This window comes from Olea europaea, unplaced genomic scaffold (assembly GCF_002742605.1).
Source record: "Olea europaea var. sylvestris unplaced genomic scaffold, O_europaea_v1 scaffold244, whole genome shotgun sequence".
Classification (NCBI taxonomy): Eukaryota; Viridiplantae; Streptophyta; class Magnoliopsida; order Lamiales; family Oleaceae; genus Olea; species Olea europaea.
The window spans coordinates 387,497-410,894 of NW_019242592.1; positions in this window are offsets into that span (position 1 = coordinate 387,497).

Genomic DNA, 23,398 nt, shown 5'->3' on the forward strand with positions numbered 1-23,398 from the left:
CATTTGACGTAGATTCGCCAAATCAGTCAAACTGACTTCAGACTCAGTTTTATAAAACTGAGCGTGAAACAACTGTTCCAATTGTTGCCATGTTTGAACAGAGTTCGCTGGCAAGTTGATGAACCAGGAGAAAGCTACTCCTGTTAACGAACTAGAGAAAAGCCTCATTTTATGGTAATCGGTTAGATCACCACTTTGCAATGTGAATCGCCCTATGTGTTCTAGAGTAGACACCTCTCCTAAACCGGTAAACAGTGAGAATTCTGGCACTTTGTACCCTCTAAACCATGGATATGCTTGGTCTACCCAATCAGGATATGGCTTTGTGTACGTCGGCCTAATGACGGGATGCACCCCAAAAGCCATCTGATCCTGTACGATTTTCATAATCTGGTTCCTCAACATGACGTTGGGGTCATATGGAATTCCTACAGGTTGGTTAACCGGTTGATTTGTATAAGGCCTGATATTTGGTCCTTAATTGGCAACAAAATTACCATGATTATGACCATTACCATTAGCCTGAACATCTATTCCCTCATTACCACATGGAATATTCTGTCCATTGTTTAGGACATTATCTCTCACATTTGGATTACCCCCCAATTTAGGCATACCACTACCATTGTTTTGATTTGGCACTGTAGTACCCCCTTGGTTTGATGTAGAGGGACCAGAAGGCGGTTCTACCCCTTGATTCAGATTTAGGACCGAGGGATTATGTCCCACGATTGTCCTAGTTTGAAAGTGATTTGTAAGAGGTATAGCAGGTTGACATATTTGGCCTACTAACTTATTCATTGTTTCGTTCAACGTCTTTAGTTGTTTGGCCATGTTGTCATAGTGTACATTCCCATTTTGCGTAAATCTTTCCATATTATGAATACTTCGAAGATTTACCTGTTCAACGACATCTTGCATGAGTTCTCCAAGTAATGCACGCATGGTTTGAGGACTCAACTCCGTCATTGGTTCGTAACGACTGTTACTGCTCTGATTCTGTCCATCTGTTCGTGGAGAGGCATGCTGCTCCTCATATCGCTCGATCACGGATTGGATTCCTCCCTGACTTGCTGCTTCCTTATCGGATCTCTGAGGCATATTGTTTCACCTTTTGTACTTTCAACACCTAACACCATGGTCCCACTGGGCGTGCCAAATTGTTTCGCGCGGGTTAGTCGCTAACAATTAAAAAGGATCAGACGATTGTGTAAGGGACAAACCTCTTGAGACAAAGTCCCAAAAAGGGGTGTTCTTTTATTGACGACGACTTTACAATTGGAAATTAAAAACAACGTGCCTCCAAGGGGCGCAAGCACACGAGTTACTGAAAGAAAAGTGTTTAAGTCTAAAAACTAAGGAAATGAAAATTACATGTTCTCTGTTCGAGAATTTTGGATTCGGTCTTTTGTTTCTATGTCCTTTCTCCCTTTTATACTTCATGGACAATCTCTTTGTGATCAACCGCTCTAAAAACTGCTTGATCGTCCTATAACTGCCCACTTTCTTCGTAATGACCAACTTGTCATGAAAACTGTCTTTTTTTTAACTGCTGCTATTACTCTTCATCGTTTAACCGTTTTCGATTGAATTCCTTGAATCGTGGAACATGATAGGGCTGTTTCAATAACTGTTTTGATAACTACACTTCTTGATAACCACGACGCTTTATGTTTGTTAAGACCTTGGGCGATTTGAAGGTTTGGGCGAGAATAGAGTAACAGTTCTGGGTGACTGTATGACACTCCATTCGCTCAGATTCTAAGCGACTTGCAAACTTGGGCGATGGCGTTACCGCGTTCTTGTGCCTCCTTATTTGGGCCTTCACCTTGATTTGTTCGATTGGGCTTCGTTCTTTGGGCTATCTGATTTGGGGATCCTCCAATTGGGCTTCACTCCTTGGGCTGTTCGATTTGGGCTGAATTTTTTATGTGTCAACATATAGTATTTTTGCCCTGGTGGATTTCTCTCTCGTTTACGAAAAGTATGGAATCTTGGGTTACTAATTGGTAGAATACTGGGCAATCTAAAACTTTTTTGAATGATATTCAAGAAAAGAGTATTCTAGAAAAGTTCATAGAATTAGAGGAAATCCTCTTCTTGGACGAAATGATCAAGGAATACTCGGAGACACATTTACAAAAGCTTGGTCTAGGAATCCACAAAGAAACGATCTAATTAATCAAGATACACAATGAGGATCGTATCCATACGTTTTGCACTTCTCGACAAATATAATATGTTTTGTTATTCTAAGCGGTTATTCTATTTTTGGTAATGAAGAACTTGCTATTCTTAACTCTTGGGCTCAAGAATTCCTATATAACTTAAGCGACACAATAAAAACTTTTTCAATTCTTTTATTAACGGATTTATGTATCGGATTCCATTCACCCCACGATTGGGAACTAATTATTCACTCTGTCTTCAAAGATTTTGGTTTGTTCATAATGATCAAATTATATTTGGTCTTGTTTCCACTTATTCAGTCATTCTCGATACTATTTTAAAATATTGGATTTTTCGTTAGTTAAATCATGTATCTTCATCACTTGTAGTTATTTATCATTCAATGAATGACTGATATATGATCCACCGACATTAATTTAATCCAATTATTAATCTAATCCAATTAGAATGTTTGTTACTTTGTAGTTCTACATAAGCATTAAAAATCGTACTTACTCTTTAGATTTTTAACCATCCGGGGAATTCATCCTATATTATTCCAGTAAAATGATTCCAGTAAGTAGCAGAATTGTGGATAGGAAACTATCTAGCAACCTACTCAATTTATTATAGAAATTTTTAGATCAATTATTAGGCCATGCAAACTAGAAATACATTTTCTTGGATAAGGGAACAGATTACTCGATCTATTTCCATATTGCTCATGATATATACCATAACTCGGACATCCATTTCAAGTGCTTATCCCATTTTTCCACAACAGGGTTATGAAAATTCAAAAGAACCAACTGGGCGTATTGTATGTGCCAATTACTATTTAGCTAATAAGCCCGTGGATATTGAGGTTCCACAAGCGGTACTTCCTGATACTGTATTTATGGATGTCAAACGGGCCGAGCGACTCGTCAGCTCGATTGCTCAGGTCGTCGAAATAGAGCTCATGGGTGGCTCGAGCTTGTAAAATCACCAGCCCGAGCGCAAGCTCACCCACAAGCGGCTCGCGGCTCGTCCCAACAGTGACCAAAACGGTCACTTTTTAAATAAAGTGACCGTTTTGGTCACTTTTTTCAGCGACCGTTTGGTTACTGAATTATTTATTTATTTATTTTCTTCTATTATAAATACTCGCTAACTCTCCATTTTTTTCATATCAATTATCTCTTGTGCTATTGTGAAAAATATACAATATCAATCATTTTTTACAGTTTATTCAGTTACAATTTCAATTCATCCAATTTTCAATTCTCACTACATTTATATTTTTAATAGTTATTATATTTGGATTTCATCATAAACAATCAAACAAATAGATCAACGCTCATTTGTTGAGAGTTTATTCAATACGGGATGTGGACCACATGACGAATCGCCTAGGACGCCGCAAAATCAATTTCCAAATGAATTTATTGGCTTAAATTACGTACTCATACCTGAAGATGTTCACATTCACGGTCATGGAAGTCACAATCCAATTGATTTGGATGATATTAACGTTCCCAATGTGGAACATGAGGACGAAGATGATCCCAAATGTGAGGGAAAATCGAAAGGACAAAAAATAAGCAAAATGTTGGGATTATTTTAAGTTAATTTCAACGGGAAAAGTCGTCGATGACCTCGCAGAATCTAAGGCAGTAAGTAAATACTACCAATAAAGATTGACATGACAAAAAGGAATAGGTACCATACATCTCAACCGCCACTACAAAGCATGTGCGGCAAGACATTAACTTCTTCTAGCCGGTTAAACACAATTGCAATTTGGCAGTCCAGGCGTCGATTTTACGACTTCACCCCTATCCACGTGGGTGTATTCGAGAGACAATACTCGAACCGAAATGGTGAAATTTGTTGCCGCGACTGAGTTGCCTCTAGCTATTACCGACAACCAACACTTCGTCTCGTTTGTGAAAGAATATCTACAACCAAGGTATATTCGGGTAAGTCGAAACACTCTTCGTACTGATATAATACAATATTTCAATAATTCAAAACAATTAATTATGATTTGCAACAATATGGAGGTGTTATATCTTTAACTTCTGATATATGGGAAAAGATTAATAAAAGAGCATATATAGCTGTAACCGCACACTATATAGACCAACTTTGGTGCATGTATAAAAAAATTATTACTTTTAAAATTATTGAATTTCCTCACAATACTAATAATATATATAATGCTATTATCAGTATTGTTAGAGAATATAATTACGGGACTAAAATTCTATATTTTACTTTTGATAATGCTAGTGTTAATAAGATAGTCGTCAATAAATTGTGTAGGGTACTTCAACTTGATTTCGGTGGGTATTTATTTCATATTCGTTGTGTGTGACATATCTTGAATTTAATTGTGCAAGATGGCTTAAAATATATAAATGATGAACTTCAAAGGATTAAGAACGCATTAATATATATTACGATATCTCATAGTAGAAAATAAGCATTTGAAGATTTTTGTGCGTAACAAGGGGTGACGACTGCTAAAATATTTGTTAGTGACGTAGGTCATAGATGAAACTCTACTTGCTAATAAAATCATGTGAAGGTTTCGAACATTTAATAACTGACTTTTATAACAATAGACACATTAGAAGCGATGACGATGGTAAATGAATCTGATTGGGTTTTAGTTTTGAAAGTTGAACGATTTTTGACATGTTTTTATGAAACCACAAAAATTTTATTGGGCGTTTACTATCCCACAAGCTCTATGATGCTTGAATGCCTTTATATAATTGCAAGAACATTCCATAAATATAAAAATAATCATGATTTTAGTGAAATTATAATTGTTATGAAATTAAAGTTTAGAAAATATTGGGAAGAATTGTCTATGTTATTTCATTTAGCATGCGTAATGGACCTCCGATATAATATTTCGAGAACTAAATACGTAATTGATCAAATCAATAAAGCCTTAATACTTGATACACTTATCACCTATAAGAATTTAGAGCAAACATTATGTGAAATGTAAGATTTATATGCGGAACGAATGGGTGCGAATGTTAGTCAGGTACTCTATGTACCTACTCCTTTGGCTGAAATTGAAGAAAGTGATGTCGAAATAATGAATTTATTTCAAGGCATTAATACATTTAGATATGATGCAATTGCAATGTGTTCATCTAGTGTCATGTCGTCTACATTTGCATCTCATCAGACATTGACCACAACTAAAAATGCGATGCCCGTCAAATTAATTGATTACTTCAATTATAATATGCCAACAGATAGAATAATTTAAAAAAATTCAGAAGAAGTAATTGAATTCTAGTGAAAGTATGAAAGATATTGGCCAATTGTTTCTGCAATTGCAAAAGATCTGCTGACACCTCCGATTAGCACTGTTGCTTCGGAGTTTACTTTTAATGCAGGCAAAAGAGTTTTAACCGATTCAAGAGCCGACTGAAAAAAGATGTTTTGGAAGCGTTAATGTGCGTGAAGGATTGATAGGACGCTCATTTTTTAGTACAAGATAAATACATTGAATAGCATGTCGTCAAGTAAGTGATATTTGGTTTAATTATATTAATCAAAATTTTCTTATTTTTTAATCGTTAAATTTAATTTTTTTTAAAAATTGTACACATTACAACAAGTTGTTCGTGTACAATTTTTAACTCCACCTTCTTAAAATTGATGTAGTCGGTCCCAAACCCGAATAAAAGATGAGGGTTTACATTTTATCTACTTTAAAAAGAAATCGAAAAAAAGTAATTTTTATAAATGTATTTCAAAAAACAATTCATCTTCATTACATAAATATTTTATACGTTATAAAAAATATTACAGTACGATAGAATTTTTTTTTTAAAAAAAAGTCTTCATTAAATTAATTTTTTAAAAATGCATTAAATTATTTGTTTTTTTTTAACACTTTTTATTTTTTAAAAAGTGTCTTCATTAAATTATTTGTGTTTTTTCCGTATTTAAAAAAAAATTTGACGAGCTCGTGAGCGGAGCTCACCCAAAATTAATGAGTCGAGCTTGAGCTCAGCTCGTTAAAAACAAGCCACGAGCTCAGCTCAGCTCGCCATGAGCGCGAGCTCAGCTCGTGAGATTAAGAGCCAAGCCGGCTCGACTCGGCCCATTGACATCACTAACTGTATTTGAAGCAATTGTTCGAATTCCTTATGATAATCAACTGAAACAAGTTCTTGCTAATGTTAAGAAATGAGGTTTAAATGTAGGGGTTGTTATTATTTTACGGGAGGGGTTTTAATTAGCCTCTACCGATCGTATTTCTCCCGAGATGAAAGAAAGATAGGCAATTTGTCTTTTCAGAGCTATCGCCCCAATAAAAAAAATATTTTTGTGATAGGGCCTGTGCCTAATGAGAAATATGGCGATATCACCTTTCCTATTCTTTCCCCCGACCTTGTTACTAAAAAGGACGTGCACTTCTTAAAAATATCCTATATACATAGGCGGGAACAAGGAAGGGGTCAGATTTATCTAGACGGAAGCAAGAGTACGAATACAGTTTACAATGCTACAGTAGCGAGTATAGTAAGCAATATCATACAAAAACAAAAGAGGGGGGGATATGAAATATTCATAACAGATCCATCGGATGGACGTCAAGTGGTTGATATTATCCCTCTAGGACCAGAACTTCTTGTTTCAGAGGGTGAATCCATCCAATTTGATCAACCATTAACGAGTGATCTTAATGTGGGCGGATTTGGTCAGGGAGATGCAGAAATAGTACTTCAAGATCCATTACGTGTCCAAGGCCTTTTGTTTTTTTTGGCGTCTGTTATTTTGGCACAAATCTTTTTGGTTCTTAAAAAGAAACATTTTGAGAAGGTTCAATTGGCCGAAATGAATATCTAGACTCACGGATTTATCGACATCCAGTTCGTAAAAAGAAACAAATTCTTGTTGTCGATTACGATTTTGTCTGATAAAAAAATGAAATTATGAAAAACCTTTTTCTTGTTTATACTCTTTTTTCTACGGCATTCTGAGTCATAATAGGTAGATTTATTATGAAGAAGACTATTTATTTGACTTTGCCCCTTCTTTCTTTGTTTTTTTTTTAGCCACATTGAAGTGGTGCACCTATGTTACTATTGCCAGATTTCAATGTCATAAAATTGGACTAGATATTAGCATAAGGGGGAGCAAATAATTCTAGCAAGGATTATTCGTTTTCCTAGTCTTCGACACAAGAAATAGGTGTAGAAAATTTCTTTTCTTGTTTCGAAAGAATAATGATTTTTTATCCTATTCGTAAAATTCCTAGTCTTAGTTTCGATTTTTCGAGATGTATCAGAAATTTTTCGATTTATTTCATATAATAATATAAAATAATATAATAAGTAGTGGACAAACAAAATAAAACACAAAAAAGAGGGAATTTTATTGATTAAATACAATGAACTTCTAAAAAATTTTAATTTGGCTGTGATACTCAAATAAAAAGAGTAATAGAAAATATTTGTACGATATCTAGATCTAGTCGACCAAAATACATATCATCTAGGAAGTTGAGTGATTTTCCCTTTCTTCTAACTTGGAAAGTACCCATAGATACTGTCAAGTAACAGGTGTTCTGAATCAATCAATGAAGTTCATTTTTCAAAAGCATCATCAGAAAAAGTTTTTTGGAACATTAGAAAAAGAAATCTACTTTGTCATTTAGACGAAAAAGAGACTCTGATTCTTAAGAACCCAACAGGCCTTTTCCCCTCTAATCAAACAAACAAAGAAGGGAATCCCGTTGAGTTCTTATGCTTTCATGTCTACAACTCAATTCATCCGATTACAACAGGGATGAACCCAATCCAGAATATGAACCATAAAAAAAAAATACCTATTAAACCAATCACAAGAATACCAGTTACAGTACCTATTATCCAGAGAGGAATCCTTCCACTAATATCAACCATTTACTCTACTTCCCTCCGATTTCATCAAGTAGTCATGCTACAGATATAAACAGTCATGGATAATTTGAGATAAGATCCTTCCGAATGGGCTAAGTCAATGCCTAGAATTCTTATTTATTTTCTTTCATTTTCCTAATTGAAGAAATAATTAGAAAATAAAACAGCAAGTACAAAAATGAGTAATAATCCCCAATAGAGACTGGTATGATTCAATTCAACATTTTGTTCGTTCAGGTTTGATTGTGTCATAGCTCTATAATTCGGATTAGGTTTATCGTTGGATGAACTGCACTGCTGATATTGACCCAAAAAAAAAAAGACGGTAGGTACGGCTAAGCTGTGAACAGTCAACTATCATACTGTAAAAATGGGATAGGCTCAATCTATAGTTATTAGATTAGGGCCTCCTAAAATGCTTTACTAAATTCATCGAGTTGTTCCAAAGGATCAAAACAGCCAATTACTAATGGAATTTCTTGTCGGCTCTCTGTAAAATATTCGTTTGGCCGAGGGCTTCCAAATACATCGTAAGCTAAACCGATATTGACGAATAACCAACCTGCAATGAATAAGAAAGGTATAATAATGCTATGAATGACCCAGTATTGAATATAGGAATAATATCAGCAAAAGAACATTCTCATGTGCTTCCAAACATACTCAGCTCCACATATTCTTGTACAATCAAAGGAGATCAATTCCGTAAAAGATGAGATCAGTAAAAGGCAATCACTAAAATTTCATCCTTATAGGATTGTCAATATTGTATCGAGGGCGTCTTTAGAGTATATCGAATCAGTATAACTATTCTTCTTCTAGCACAGCAATGCAATTTGAATCAATATCGAAATGAAAGAAAATGCTGAATAATTTATTTCTTCCTTTCCTTTACCAGTTGATGTAAAATGATGCTCTACATTAATAGAAAATTCTTACAATGAAAGAGATTATCATATTCCCACAATTTAAACAGATGCGCGAGATCTAGAAATTTCCTTTTCGTAGTCGTAGAAGCAATTTTTTTGTTGGAATTCTTTTTTTAATTGGTTAATCATCCAGTAACAAATAATAGTAGAGCGTATTCGATGAAAGAAAGCGAAGAAAGAATAAAATAATTCGAATCCATAGTTGTGATCATTGTTGTATTGGATCGAGATACAAATCTTGATCTAGCTACAAGGATGAGGCTTTATTTAAAAATATGGAAAGCCAAATTGTAAAAACTAAAAACGATAATAAAAATTACTAGTTTTAGAATCTAATTGGACAAAAAAAAAAATTCCTAGTGATCCATGTGATACCTTTTTTCTTTCCATTTATTCAAGATATTATGGGAACGAACCTATTACTGAATTTATACTGAATTTAATGAATTAAACTTAATTAAGGTCAAAAAAGAGTTTTATAAGGTTACTGTTCACTCTAAAATAGAAAATGATTTTGATACAATTGAAAAATCGAAGAAATGATAAAAAAAAAAATGAATTTTGAATTGTATTCCATAAAAGTTTTATTCACAAATAAAAATTCAAAAAGAGCTTCATTTTTTGAGTGAAGTTACACAATCCAGCTCGTATTATTAGTTTATGCTTAATGAATTGATTGATAGGAATCGCGAGATGGATAAATGTTACAATGATGAATCAATTTCGTTTTATATGTGCATGTCACTTTATCTTTGTTCATGCCATATATGATTATAGATGAATCAAAAACTTTCAATTGAACTTATTCTTTCAATTGGTATTTTTGCGTATCCTCCTATTTTACAAAAATAGAAATTTAGGTAAATGCTTTCTAAACATATGTATAAAAATAACATATTTCATTTAGCTCCTTCATGCTTACTATAACTAGTTATTCTGGTTTTTTACTAGCTGCTTTAACTATAACTTCAACTCTATTTATTGGTCTAAGTAAGATACGACTTATTTGAAATTTCTATTTGAAAGAAATAATTCCTAAAAGAAATCTTTCTGTGAGATTCGATGTATTCTATAGTTACTACGTCAATTGTTGGTCATTGAGATTCGCGTCAATTCGGATTAATATTGAGGTATATATATTACCTCTTTTTTTCTCCTCTTCAAAAAATTAAAATGATTGAAGTTTTTCTATTTGGAATTGTGCTAGGTCTAATTCCTATTACTTTGGCTAGATTATTCGTAGCTGCATATTTACAATACAGACGTGGTGATCAGTTGGACCTTTGATTAATTAACATTCCTTTTTTTTTATTGACCTCCTCCTTTCTTTAATCCACTAGAGGTCAAATTCTGATTGCTGTGCAAGTGAATGAATTTATTTCATTCTAATTCGATCTACGAAGAAAAAATTACGCTCTGTAGGATTTGAACCTACGACATCAGGTTTTGGAGACCCGTGTTCTACCGAATTGAGCTAAAAGCGCTTTCTTATCAGAATAAGATAAGATCGTAAAGAAAAGGATTATTTTTGTAACCCTAATCCATTTTCATTTTGTCTGCATATACTATATAGTTTCAAAAAAATGAAAAACTCTGCCCAATTTGAATGGATCTCAGTTGATTCCTAGTTACTGCTCAAAGAAGCAGTAATAGGTAGGGATGACAGGATTTGAACCCGTGACATTTTGTACCCAAAACAAACGTGCTACCAAGCTGCGCCACATCCCTTCAATTGTTCTACAGTGCAATTGTAGAGAATTCCTGTCTTGTTTTCCACATCCTTAGTTGTTCCATTGATATTCACAAATTTTCTGCCTATTTCGTATATTTGGTTTCATTTAACATATAATAATAAGAAAAGTAGAAAACTTATTTTATATATACAGGACTTGGCACTGTTGTTAATTGGGATTGGTTATCTTTAAAGTGTCCATACTGTAAACCATTTTCTTGTATGTTATTAGTATTTTACATGTGGTTTATGTTCTATCACGATTGATAGAACCATGGACACTCATGTTCTTTTACTTTATTGCTAATATATATATATATATATATATATATATATAATTGTAAAAAGAAAATAAGTATTTTTCGGAAATACTCGCTACTAGAGGATCTTTTTTCTGTTTTAAGAAAAAGAAAATCACCCAAGTTCCATAGCTTTTGGTCCGCTATCCCGATCATGATTTTCCTATCCCCAGAGGGAAATGTACTTTCCTTTTGTTTTGGGCCGGTTGTGGGCGAGGAGGGATTCGAACCCCTGACACCGTGGTTCGTAGCCATGTGCTCTAATCCTCTGATCTACAGACCCCACCCCGTCTCCACTGGATCTATTCTTGGGAGTACCCTAAAAAAATGAACATTTTCTCTCCCCTTCCCAACCATTTCATTTCGGGTTAAGAAGATGTGAAAGCGCGTTTATCTCTATAAGAATTGTGCGTTCCGAGGTGTGAAGGGGGGCAAAATCACAATAATTTTAAATTTTTTCTCCCTTTTATTGCTCTATCGTATTCTCTCCCTCACGCCTTTTACCAAAATCTTAACCCTTCTAATTTTTTAAAACTTATTTATAATTTCTTTACAATTATCACTTCTACTACAAATTTCACTTTTAAATCAAATTTCAACTAATTAGAACCTAAATTTGCATTTTCTTCTATCTTATTTGTGTATATAGCACTTGTCTAAACTGATTATATAAAATTTAACTTATATCTAACGAAATGTGTTTATTTGATTGGCTATTAGTATTGAATATTGATTATATGTTTTTCCTTTCGATTACTTGAATTCATTGTTTGTATCAAATACACAATTTTTAAAACATAAATATGCATTTTCTTGTGATGAGCAAAATATTGATAAAATAACTGTTCAAAATCAAATAGAAGAAAATGATGAGCAAAATATTAATGAAGAAATATTTCTTAATTATAAATCTACATTTTTTGGTTGTGCCCCCTAACTCAAATTCTCTAGCGTCCGCCCCTGTTTGGAAGCGCTGCATTTGTGCATGTTCACTCTCATCATCAAAACAAACTTAAACCACGTGCAATCAAATGTGTATTTATTGGGTACTCACCTACCCAAAAGGGTTATAAATGCTATGACCCGTCTACAAGAAGGGTTCTTTTCAGTCTTAATGTTACCTTTTTTGAAAATACACCTTACTTCCAAAAACCTTCTCTTTAAGGGAAGAATATAAGTGAAGATCAGTTCTTAAATCGAAAATTCTTAGATTTCAATCTTCCCTCACCGGACCCAACATATATTAATCCCATCACCTTACCTCATAATGTGCCATATACAAAAGGAAACTTGAATACAAGGGGAGATACTGAAAACCAAAGTAATAAGGAAATACTAGTTTACTCAAGAAAGCCAAAGTCAAAATATAAGGAAACCCTCACACCTGAGGTACCAAGAGAGTCAGAACCAGTGATAGGACTTGATGAGAATCCTAGATCTCCATATCAGAATCTACCCATTGCTCTTAGAAAATAAACTCGGTCATGTACTCTCCATCCCATTTCAAAATTTGTATCTTATAATGCTCTATCTAGAGGTTTTCGTACCTTTATTGCTAACCTTGATAAAACAGAGATCTAACAAAATATTCAGGGGCTTTGGAATCTCCCAAATGGAGAGAGACAGTAATGGAGGAAACAAAAGCTTTGGAAATAAATGAAACTTGGGAAGTGGTAAACCTACCAAAAAGGAAAAAGACTTGTAGGCTGCAAATAGGTCTTTAATGTGAAATACAAAGCTGATGGGACGATAGAACGCTACAAAGCTCATCTAGTTGCCAAAGGATATACTCAGACATATGGCATTGACTACACAGAAACATTCGCAACATGGAAAAACTAAATACAGTTCGGGTTTTATTGTCATTAACAATGAATCTAGACTAGCCTCTTCAACAGTAAGATATTAAAAATGAAGTCCTCAATAGAGAACTAGAAGAAGAAGTCTTCATAACACTACCACCAAGCTTCAATAGAAGAGATGAGGAAAATCAAGTGTTTAAACTCAAAAAATCTTTGTATGGGCTTAAACAGTCACCAAGAGTGTGGTTCGAAAGATTTGCAATGGTATTAAAAAATTAAGGATATCAAAAAGGGCAGTTAGATTATACCATGTTCTTCCAACAATCCAGAGATGGGACAAGGACTATCCTAATTGTATACGTAGATGACATAATCCTAATAGGAGACAACATAGTTGAGATGGAAAGATTGAAAAAATGCTTAGCCGCTGAATTTGAAGTAAAAGACCTAGGACAAATGCAATACTTCTTGGGAATGGAGGTTGCAAGATCAAAGAAGGGTATTAGTGTTTCACAACGAAAATACATCCTTGACCTTTTGGCTGAAATTGGCATATTGGGATGCAAATCAAGTGACACAACTATTGAAGCAGAAAAATCATCAAAGGACTCAGGAAAATCAGTAGAAATAGACAAATATCAAAGACTAGTCGAAAGTTAATTTATCTCTCATACACAAGACATGACATAGCTTTTGCAGTCCGCATGGTGGTAAGTCAGCATATACACCCTCCTAAAGAGAGACACTTGGAAGCTGTGTATAAAATTCTCAAGTATCTAAAAGGCACCGCTGGGAAAGGACTTTTTTTGAAAAGGTTAAAAGGAGAAGAGTGGAAATCTTCACAGATGCAGACTGGGCTAGATCAACAGAAGATAGGAGATCTACTATGCGCTATTGCACCTTTGTATAGGAAATTCGGTAGCTTGGAGAAGCAAGAAGCAGTCGATAGTGGCGAGAAGCAGCGCTGAAGCTGAGTTTAGAATTATCGAACAAGGGATGTGTGAATGATTATAGATAAAGGAACTCTTGGAAGAATTAAAGTTGAAGTTGAACTCCCTATCAAACTCTATTGTGACAACAAGGTAGCGGTTAACATCTCTCTCAACTCAGTACAACATGATAGAACTAAACATGTGGAAGTGGACAGACATTTTATTAAAGAAAAGGTGGACGATGGAATTATTTGCACGACATATGTCCCTACAAAAGAGCAAACAACAGATATCTTCACTTCGCTAAAAGACTATTTAAACAAATTTTTGATAACTTCAATTGCAAGTTGAACATGGTCAATATCTACCATTCAACTTGAGGAGGAGTGTAGGAAACCAAGAATGACTAGGAAAGAAAGTGTAAATATTTAGAGATGTAATATTAGAATAATTGGTAGGATTATTTGTTTCCTTTCTTAGAAGATTATTATTATTTTTTCCTTTTTTCTTCATCTTGTGTAGTACAAGTAGATTGTAATTAGGGATGTTCAATATATCAAGGGAATAAAGACATTCTTATTTCTCTTCATTAACAGCTATATTTTGCTACTGAAAATAAATAATGGTATTAAAACTTTTAATACACGTGTCCATGTATCCTAATATTTTTAAAAAGATGTATTGACATACCCGTATCGTATAGTATTCAAATTGCGTATTCGAATATGTGCTTCTTAGCCACATGGACAACCACTTATCCCACATCTCCTAAAGAAAGGTGCAGGGGAGAAAAAGACCAAAGCTTCTTGCTAATGCGTCTCGTCTAGTGCCTACATATTCTTTCCCCTTTTCTACCCATAAACCTAAACATAATAAGAAAATCATATGCAGTCCACTTATATTATCAATTCATCGCAATCCAACAATAAATGAGTAATGCATATGTCCATTCAAGCACAAAACTTTTATATCCCTCTAGTGCTACTTTTCTCCACGACCACCCCCAATTGCCAACAAGAATGATATTCATTCAATCAAGATGCAGCAATTATTATCTTTTTGTAGATGAACCATGAACAAGCATATAAGAGCTACTTGTCTGTGGCCAACATAAGAATCTTAGATAAGAAAGAAAACTAAATCGAAAATTAAGTCATCTATACAAAACAGACCTCGAGTAACATTGAGCTGGAGAACGAGAGCATGAGTAAGCTGGGACGGATAAAGCATAGTCATTCATTAGGACAATAAGAATATAAAAATAGCAATTATTAATAAAGATATGTTCTATATAAGGTGACACAGGATAAAGAAGGGGATAGCAAGAAAGGAAGGGAAAACCAGAGATAATGGGAAGAAAAAACCAAAGAAGAAGCAAAAATTCAGGGGGAAATAGGAAAGGAGAGGAAGGAGACGCCACAACCAATCTCAATAATTCATATTCATCTCAAACTACTAAAATTACATGGACTAATGAAATTACATGGCAAATTATGTTTAAGTAGTCAAAACAAAACCCTACATAGAACGGACTTGGGCCAATACAAGCCCAATTATATAAATAGAATCTAAAACATAAATAAAGTCCAACTAGAAATAAATAAAATAGACGATGTCCTCATCAACTCTCCCGGGGTGGGAGAAAACTCGACCCTGTCGAGTTGATAGATCACTGTAGGCTGCAATCAATCTGAAACTCCAAATGCTTCAAGTCAAGCCACGGGAGACTATCTTTCTTACGAACCAAGCACTGAAATTCCATTATTGATAGTACTGAAAACTGTAGCTTATTCCCAAGATTATGATATGGCCAAGAGGGGTGGTCTTTTCTTCTAACCAAGTACTGATACTGGACTCCAAATAACCAATACTCATGCACCTCATCTTCAAAATTTTCACATGATTGTACACGTTGATCTACCCAACAAACAAGAAAGTACTGAATCTTGCCATCATTGGTCAATACAACACGTTCATCTAAAATAACATCAATTTTATCTTTGTGTGCCATAACGGATGGTATTGAAGTAGAAATATCAACATAGTCAAGTTAGGGGTCCACAAAGCTAAATAAAAATGGATCATCAAGTAAAGTAAAACGATGTTTGTAAGTAATGAAGTCCTCAATATTTAGAATAGAGTGATAACCAAAATGTAATGAGATATTAATGACATATGTGTTTGGCCCAACATGCTTTAAAATTTCACAAGGACCAGCACTACATGCTTACAATATAACAAAATCCCCGATATGAAATTCAAAATTTCGCTTATGCAAATCAGCTCGAGGTTTATATGATACATTACTTGCTTCAAGTTGTTTATTGATCTCAATATGCAAGTCATGAAAATGATGTACAAATGCCTCAGTTGACATAGATATACTAGCATGTGGGGACATTGCAATAAGGTATAAGGTTTTCCTAGATTTATAACCATAAATTACTTCAAAGGGACTTGTCTTATAGACTAATTCACAAAATTTTTATAGGTAATTTGGACTATTGGAAGAGTCAAATCCCAATTCCCAAGATTTTCCTTGAAAAGGGAATGATTACACAAATCGTCAGTACCTTTAGGTTGGACGAGAGTATGACACACAACATTTGTCTGAGAGATATCGGGAACAAGAGGAACAATACCTAGATTCATAGGAAAAGTCCGCGTACTATCTAAGGGAGTATTCTCACTATCATCCAAGTCATCAAATTCTTCAAGTTTAAGTTCATAAATTTGATCTTCTAGTCGCTCATCTCTTATATTATTTTGTTTTTCAATGACTAAGGCTCAGCTAGGACGTTCAGAATAGATGTGGTCAAAGTCCTTACAGTTGAAGTACTGCAAGTGAGAAGAAGCCCTTAAAATTTTAGAAATTTTACCCTTATTTTCCAACACAGGAAAAACATTAGACGGAAAAGGTTCTAGAAGGGACTCAATAGGAGGAGATGGCGTCAATATGGGAGGAACATGAAACAGGGAAGGCTCTATGATAGACTTATGACGAGGTGAAACTGAAGAAACAAGTGAACAATGGTGACTACACTTTTCATATGGAGCACTAATAAGTAACTCGTAATCCCAATCTAAAGAGTAAGCCTGATCAAGAGTAGTGACATCTTGAAAGAAAAGCTCACGCTTAAGTTCATCTCTTAGACCTTATATAAATTTACTTAAAGTCAAGGACTCATCCTCAATGATAGGACGCTTCATTCGAAACTCCTCAAATTGAGCAATATACTCAGTCACTAACTGATTCCCTTGTTTAAGGGCATTCCATTGAGTAAGAACTTCAAAATCTAAGCAACCGTCAAAAGTAGGGGGTGTCTAATTTAGTGTTTCCAAAGGAACTCTCCTTGTGACGAGAAAGAGAATAAGTACCCTGACGACCATGGCCTCGTTCTCGCTCGCTCACTTGATCGCTATCCTTACGATCGTATTGAAAATATGTTTCATCACATTGTTGACAACGTTGTCTATTGTGGGACACTTTAGAATTATTAACATCAATTGAATGAGGGATTTGCTTAAAATTGTTCAAACTAGCAATTAGATCTCTGTTCTTTTCACGAGTAGCAGTCATCTCAGTTTGGAAAGCCGCTAATTGAGTTTGTAAGTGTTGCTGGCTAGTGACAAGTTGAGCTAATTGTCTAGTGGTTGTATCAAACTAGAAAGGGTCCATGTTTAGGTCTGAAACTATAATTGACAAGATGACCAGTCAACCACTATGAATGTACTATACTAGCAGCTAAATGACGTGCAATAGAGAGATCAATGACAAAAGTGCGAGCAATGGAAGTTAACAACTTGAGCCCCTTTTTTTTAATTTTAAATTTGGAGGATTAAGCAAATCCAAATATTGCAAACTAATACTGTTGATACATGTAAAATAGTAAAGTAAGGGTTAAACACTAGTAAAAAAACCTAATCACTTGAAATAGATTGAGGGATTAAAAGTAATTCTACAAATGATGAATCAAAACCTCACGCGGGGTAAGTGGGGAACCAATGAGAGTTAAGTTGTTCAATGATTCTGATAAAGTGCGGTTAAGGCTAATATTGTCAAGGTAATAGCAGCACAAGATTTTAATTGATGCAATTTTAAAAATTAAGTAGTAGTATAAACCAATACTAAATAGAGATCAAGGACTCCCTATTGTCTAGTTGCTTGAATTTCTGAAATGTGGACCCCAGTTATGCTTGTGCCCTATCCTTCTTTCCAGATGTCTTCCACTCCAAAAGTTACTCCCTATTGATTGTGATTTATATTGGTTATAGCTCTGGGTCTATTGTGTGTTAGAGTTACAATTGGCGGGCAAGTGGAATTGATCCCTGTTGTTGGTCGTTTATGTGTTAAATGGGATGTGATAATATGCGTTAAGTGGGTTGGTTTATTTTAATTCAAGTAATAGGTTGGGTTATTTTTGAGATGTTGGAATTGGGTTAGAAGTAAGTGATTGAATGATCATGATGGGAAGTGGGCCGTGTATGGAAGGGTAATGGGTTGAGTTAACTGGGTTTTGGGGGGTTATTGGGCTGTGTGGGTTTGGCTAGGGATAAAAGAAATATTTGTGGGTATATTTGGGTTAGGTTGTTATGATTGAAAATTTGTGAAACAGCACTTAACAGCAGCAAATGCCTAAAATACAAAATTTTTTTTTTTTTTTGGCAGAAAATGATGAAAAATACTAAAACTGGATTTTTTCTTCTTCTTTTTTCTCCCTATGAACAGTGCCCGTGAACAGTAACTCTTTTTTTTTAATTGAAAATACTAAAGTTAGATTTTTCGAATGTGAATAGTACTCGTGAACAGTAACGTGATTTTTTAATTTTCTATTTTTTGCAACTAAGATAGAAAATTGAAGGAAAAAACTGCCGACTTTACCACAAACTTTTCATTTGTGCTGTTCCAACGGGAAGAAATTTTGGATAAGGAGAAAAATTACCCAAATTCGACTCTGATACCAAATTTGATGCAGGATAAAGAAGATGATAGCAAGAAAGGGAGGGAGAACCAAAGAGAAAGGGGGAAGAAACCGGAGAAGAAGCAGAAATTTAGGGGAAAATGGAAAGGGAGAGGAAGGAGACACCCTAACCAATCTCAATAATTCATATTCATCCCAAACTAATGAAATTATATGGCAAATTAGGTTTAAATAGTCAAAACAAAACGCTACCTAGAACGGGCTTGGGCCAATATAAGTCTAATTACATAAATAGGATCTAAAATATAAATAAAGTCTAATAAGAAATAAATAAAATAGATGATGTCCTCATCATAAGATGTCACGTTTAGCATGTAATCACATATAAATAAATAAATAAATCTCTGGCATGATTTTTAAAAAATTCAAAGATGTCAAACAAGAGGAAGAACAGAAAAATCAAACTGACAGTGATATCAACGTCTAGGGGAACTTGATGGATTCCGCCTTTTGCGGCTCCCCTAAGAGCTGTAAAGAAAGTGAAAATTATCCATCAGCTCCCGCTGAAACACATCCCTCAATATTTCAAGAGATCTACGGAACCAAGCGACAGACAAGAAAGAAAAATATGATAACAAGGTTACAACCTTGCACCTCCAGTCCTACGCATTTCTTGAGGAGTTTTCCTGTTTTCCTCAGCAAAACAATTCTTATTTCACGTCCACCAATAACTGTATGATTCAGGTGGCTCTTTGCCTCAGCCACATCTTCAGGATAACGAAATTTCACAAATCTAAAGCCACGTGGCTCCCAATATTCATTACAAAAGTTACTCGAGTAAGAACCCATATGGCATGAGTTAAGGCATTAAGCAAAAGAAAAGAGACTCCGAAAGAAGTACTAAAGATGCTTGAAACATGGAACGCAATCCAAATAAGAAGCATACCCATTGTAGTAATTTTGGGCAAATAAACATCCTTTATTGGCCCAAGTCTTTCAAAAGGAATCCTAAGGTCTTCTGGCTTACAAATAGCAATCAACCCATTATTTTCATGTTTACCAAAAAGATTCAGATATTTAAAAGAAACAAAATAGAAGAACCACCAATTTATCATACTAAACCTAAAATAACGAGAATTATACTTTTCTAACTTCTATTAAAAAGCTGAAGTAGTTGCCACTGTTGATGAAACGGTAAATAAATCCAAATTTACTATACAAGAGAGAAGAAAATGTCGTCATTTTTGTTTATATATTTTTCCTACTTTTCACTGTTGAAGTTCTTCTTTTCCTTCTTTCTTTCTCTTCTTTAGCTCACGTCCATCCCGATTTTTGCTCCTTATTTTCGGCGACCATACTAGATAACCATACTCCTTATTCTCAGGTATAACAATTTCCATTGATTGATTTATGCAGTTGAAGAGGTGTATGAATTTAAATATCTCTTTCTACTCCCATTTCTTCTCGAAAAAAATTTGCTAGTTGTAATGGTTAGTAGTGTTTTCTTCGTTTTTTTTATGGAATTGATTTAGATTTTATTCCAAGTTGTATAAAAAATGCATATTTTCCTTTCCACCTTCTTGTTCAGGCTGTATAATTAGTTATTTTCCTAGAAAGTATTGCCTGATCTTAGTTGGGTAAATTGAGGTTAATTTGATAAATTCATTTTTGTTGGAATGCCGAGAAAGTATTGCTTTAGTGTGATCTTTGATGTTAATTTGGTGAATTCATTTTTATTGGAATATCAAACATTTAGTTTTGCTAATTTTATTGTGGATGCTTAAAAAAAATTGCTCGACACTGTGCCGAGTAACTCCGCACTTCGTAGGAGCAAAGTGCGAAGTTGCTCCCACAAAGTGCGGAGTTACTCCGATCAAAGTGTGGGGAGTTACGGACAATTCCGCACAAAAGTGCGGAGCAACTCCTCACTGTACGAAGCAACTTCGTACTTTGGTCACTCGCCACAGTGCGAAGCAACTCCGCACTGTGCGGAGAGATATATGGCACTCTCTCCGCATTGTGCGCAGAGTTTCTCCAAACTCTTCCGAGAGTCCAAACTCTCTAGAGAGTTTGGATAGCTCTCCGGAGAAACTCTCTAAAGAGTTTGGAGATTGGAGAGTTTGGAGAAACTTTTTTCTTTTTTTGTTTATTCTTCAATTTTTTTCTATTTGGTTTTTTATTTTTTCACCAATGTCGAGTTATCTCCAAATTCTCCAGAGCTAGATTTTTTTTCCACGTTTGTCTTTCTTTTTATTCTCATTGGTTTTCTTAAATTTAAACTTTTTTATTTTTTTATTTTTTTAGTTTACTTTTGATATATAATATATATGTATACATTCCTACATAAGAAACAAATAAAATAGCTTAACAAAAAAAAGAGAAAAAAAGAAGAAAATCTCTCCGCATTGTGCAGAGAAATCAATTGATCTCTCCGAACTGTGCGGAGAGAGTGTGCGGAGAGAAAAACCAAAAACCAAACTCTCCGCACAGTGCGAAGAGAAAAACAGAAACTCTCTACACTGTGCGAAGAGATATATGACACTTTCTCTGTGCGGAGAGTTTCTCCAAACTCTCCCGAGAGTCCAAACTCTTCAGAGAGTTTGGAGAAACTTCTTTTTTTTTTTTGTTTATTTTTCAATTTTTTCTATTTGGTTTTTTATTTTTTCATATTACTATATTTTTTTCACCAATGTTGAGTTATCTCCAAACTCTCCGGAGCTAGATTTTTTTCCACGTTTCTCTTTCTTTTTATTCTCTTTGATTTTCTTAAATTTAAACTATTTGATTTTTTTTTATTTTTTAGTTTACCTTTGATATATAATATATATGTATACATTCCTACATAATAAACAAATAAAATAGCTTAACAAAACAAAAAGAAAAAAATCTCTCCGCACTGTGCGGAGAAATTAATTGATCTATCTGAACTGTGCAGAGAGAAAATCCAAACTCTCCACACAGTGCGAGGAGAAAAACAAAAACTTTCTGCACTGTGCGGAGAGATATATGGCACTCTCTTCGCACAGTGCGGAGAGAAAAACCAAACTCTCCGCACACTGCGGACTTTTTTTTTTCTATTATCGAAAATACAATTATATAAAAAGAAAACAATATTGAATTAGTACTTAAGAAATTTAATATTAAATAAATTTTATACATTTATAACAAATTATAAATCGACGTATATGTAATATACTAGATTTTGCCATTGTCGTCTTACTTACTCCCATGCTATAGATGACAATTATGCTGACTTTTTGTCCTTTAGAGCATCCATAATTTCCTAAGACCTTTCAATGTGTTTTTTAGTAGTAAACTTTATACGGTATGCTGTAATACTATATATCATAGTTAAGATATAACATATTACACGTATATGCTAATATATTGTACAGTATAATATAATGAGAAATTATTGCTGTACAATTTTTTTTTGTTATATTACAGCAATATGCATATTACAATATATAGCTTACCGTATATGCTATAATACAATCTGTGCGGTCATGCAGCGACTTTTTATTTTATTTTTTAAATTTAATCATACAACCTAATATTTGTTTAGTTTGTTATTTTATTAGTTAAAAATATACATTAAATCTAATAAAAAATATAATTACAAGAGGAAGTTTAACTTCAATATAGTACAAAAAAAAATCTCTCAAAGAAATAATTATTGCTGACAACAAAAGAATCTAAAAAAATGAAGAAGACAAAAACGAAAAAAGTAAAACTTGTGAAAAGAAGAAAATGAAAGCATAATGCCAAAAAATTTGGCATTATTGTTCGAATGGAAAATGCTTTATTGATACACAAAAGATTTTTGCAGTCACCAAGTTAAAAGTATGGATTTATTGTGTTATGTTAAAAAATTTTAAATAATCGTAATAAATCTTCTTATTACGCTAATAAAATTACAATATTTTTTTTTTTTAGAAATAGCATAGAAAATCATTTTTATCTTCGACAAGAAAACATATTTAAAAATTAGTAATTTCATAATCACCTTTTTTTTTTTAAATTCTCGGAAATACAATTATAAAAAAAGAAAACAATATTGAATGAGAAAAACCAATATCTGTCAAATACAGTATCTAAAGACAATATGTACAAATACGGTATGATGCAAATACGATATGTTGTATATACGGTATGATGAAAATATGGTATGCTTTATATACGGTATGATACAAATACGGTATGATGCAAATATTGTATGCTGTAAATATGGTGTGCTACGTATACGGTATGATGCAAATACGGTATGATGTAAATACGGTATACTGCATATACGGTAAGCTGTAAATACGGTATGTGTAAACACAGTATGTTGCATATACGGTATGTAAAGTGCATATACGGTATGAATGAATCTGATTTCGTCCACTACAATAAATTTCGATACCGTATATGTTGTCTACTGTATTTGCAGCTTAACATATATGCTGTCTACCGTATTTGTAACTTACCGTATATACCAAATTTTGCACTTACAAATACTGAGAATGCAGTACACCATACATTCACTTACCAAATCGAATGTCAGAAAAAAAATTCCAGATTTTTATTTTTTCAATATAAGCATAAAATAAATATTAAAATATATGAAAGACAACATATAAAATGCATATAAATATGCAAGTCGATTTATAATTTTGTGCTCAATCTTCAATTTTTCAATATTAAATTATA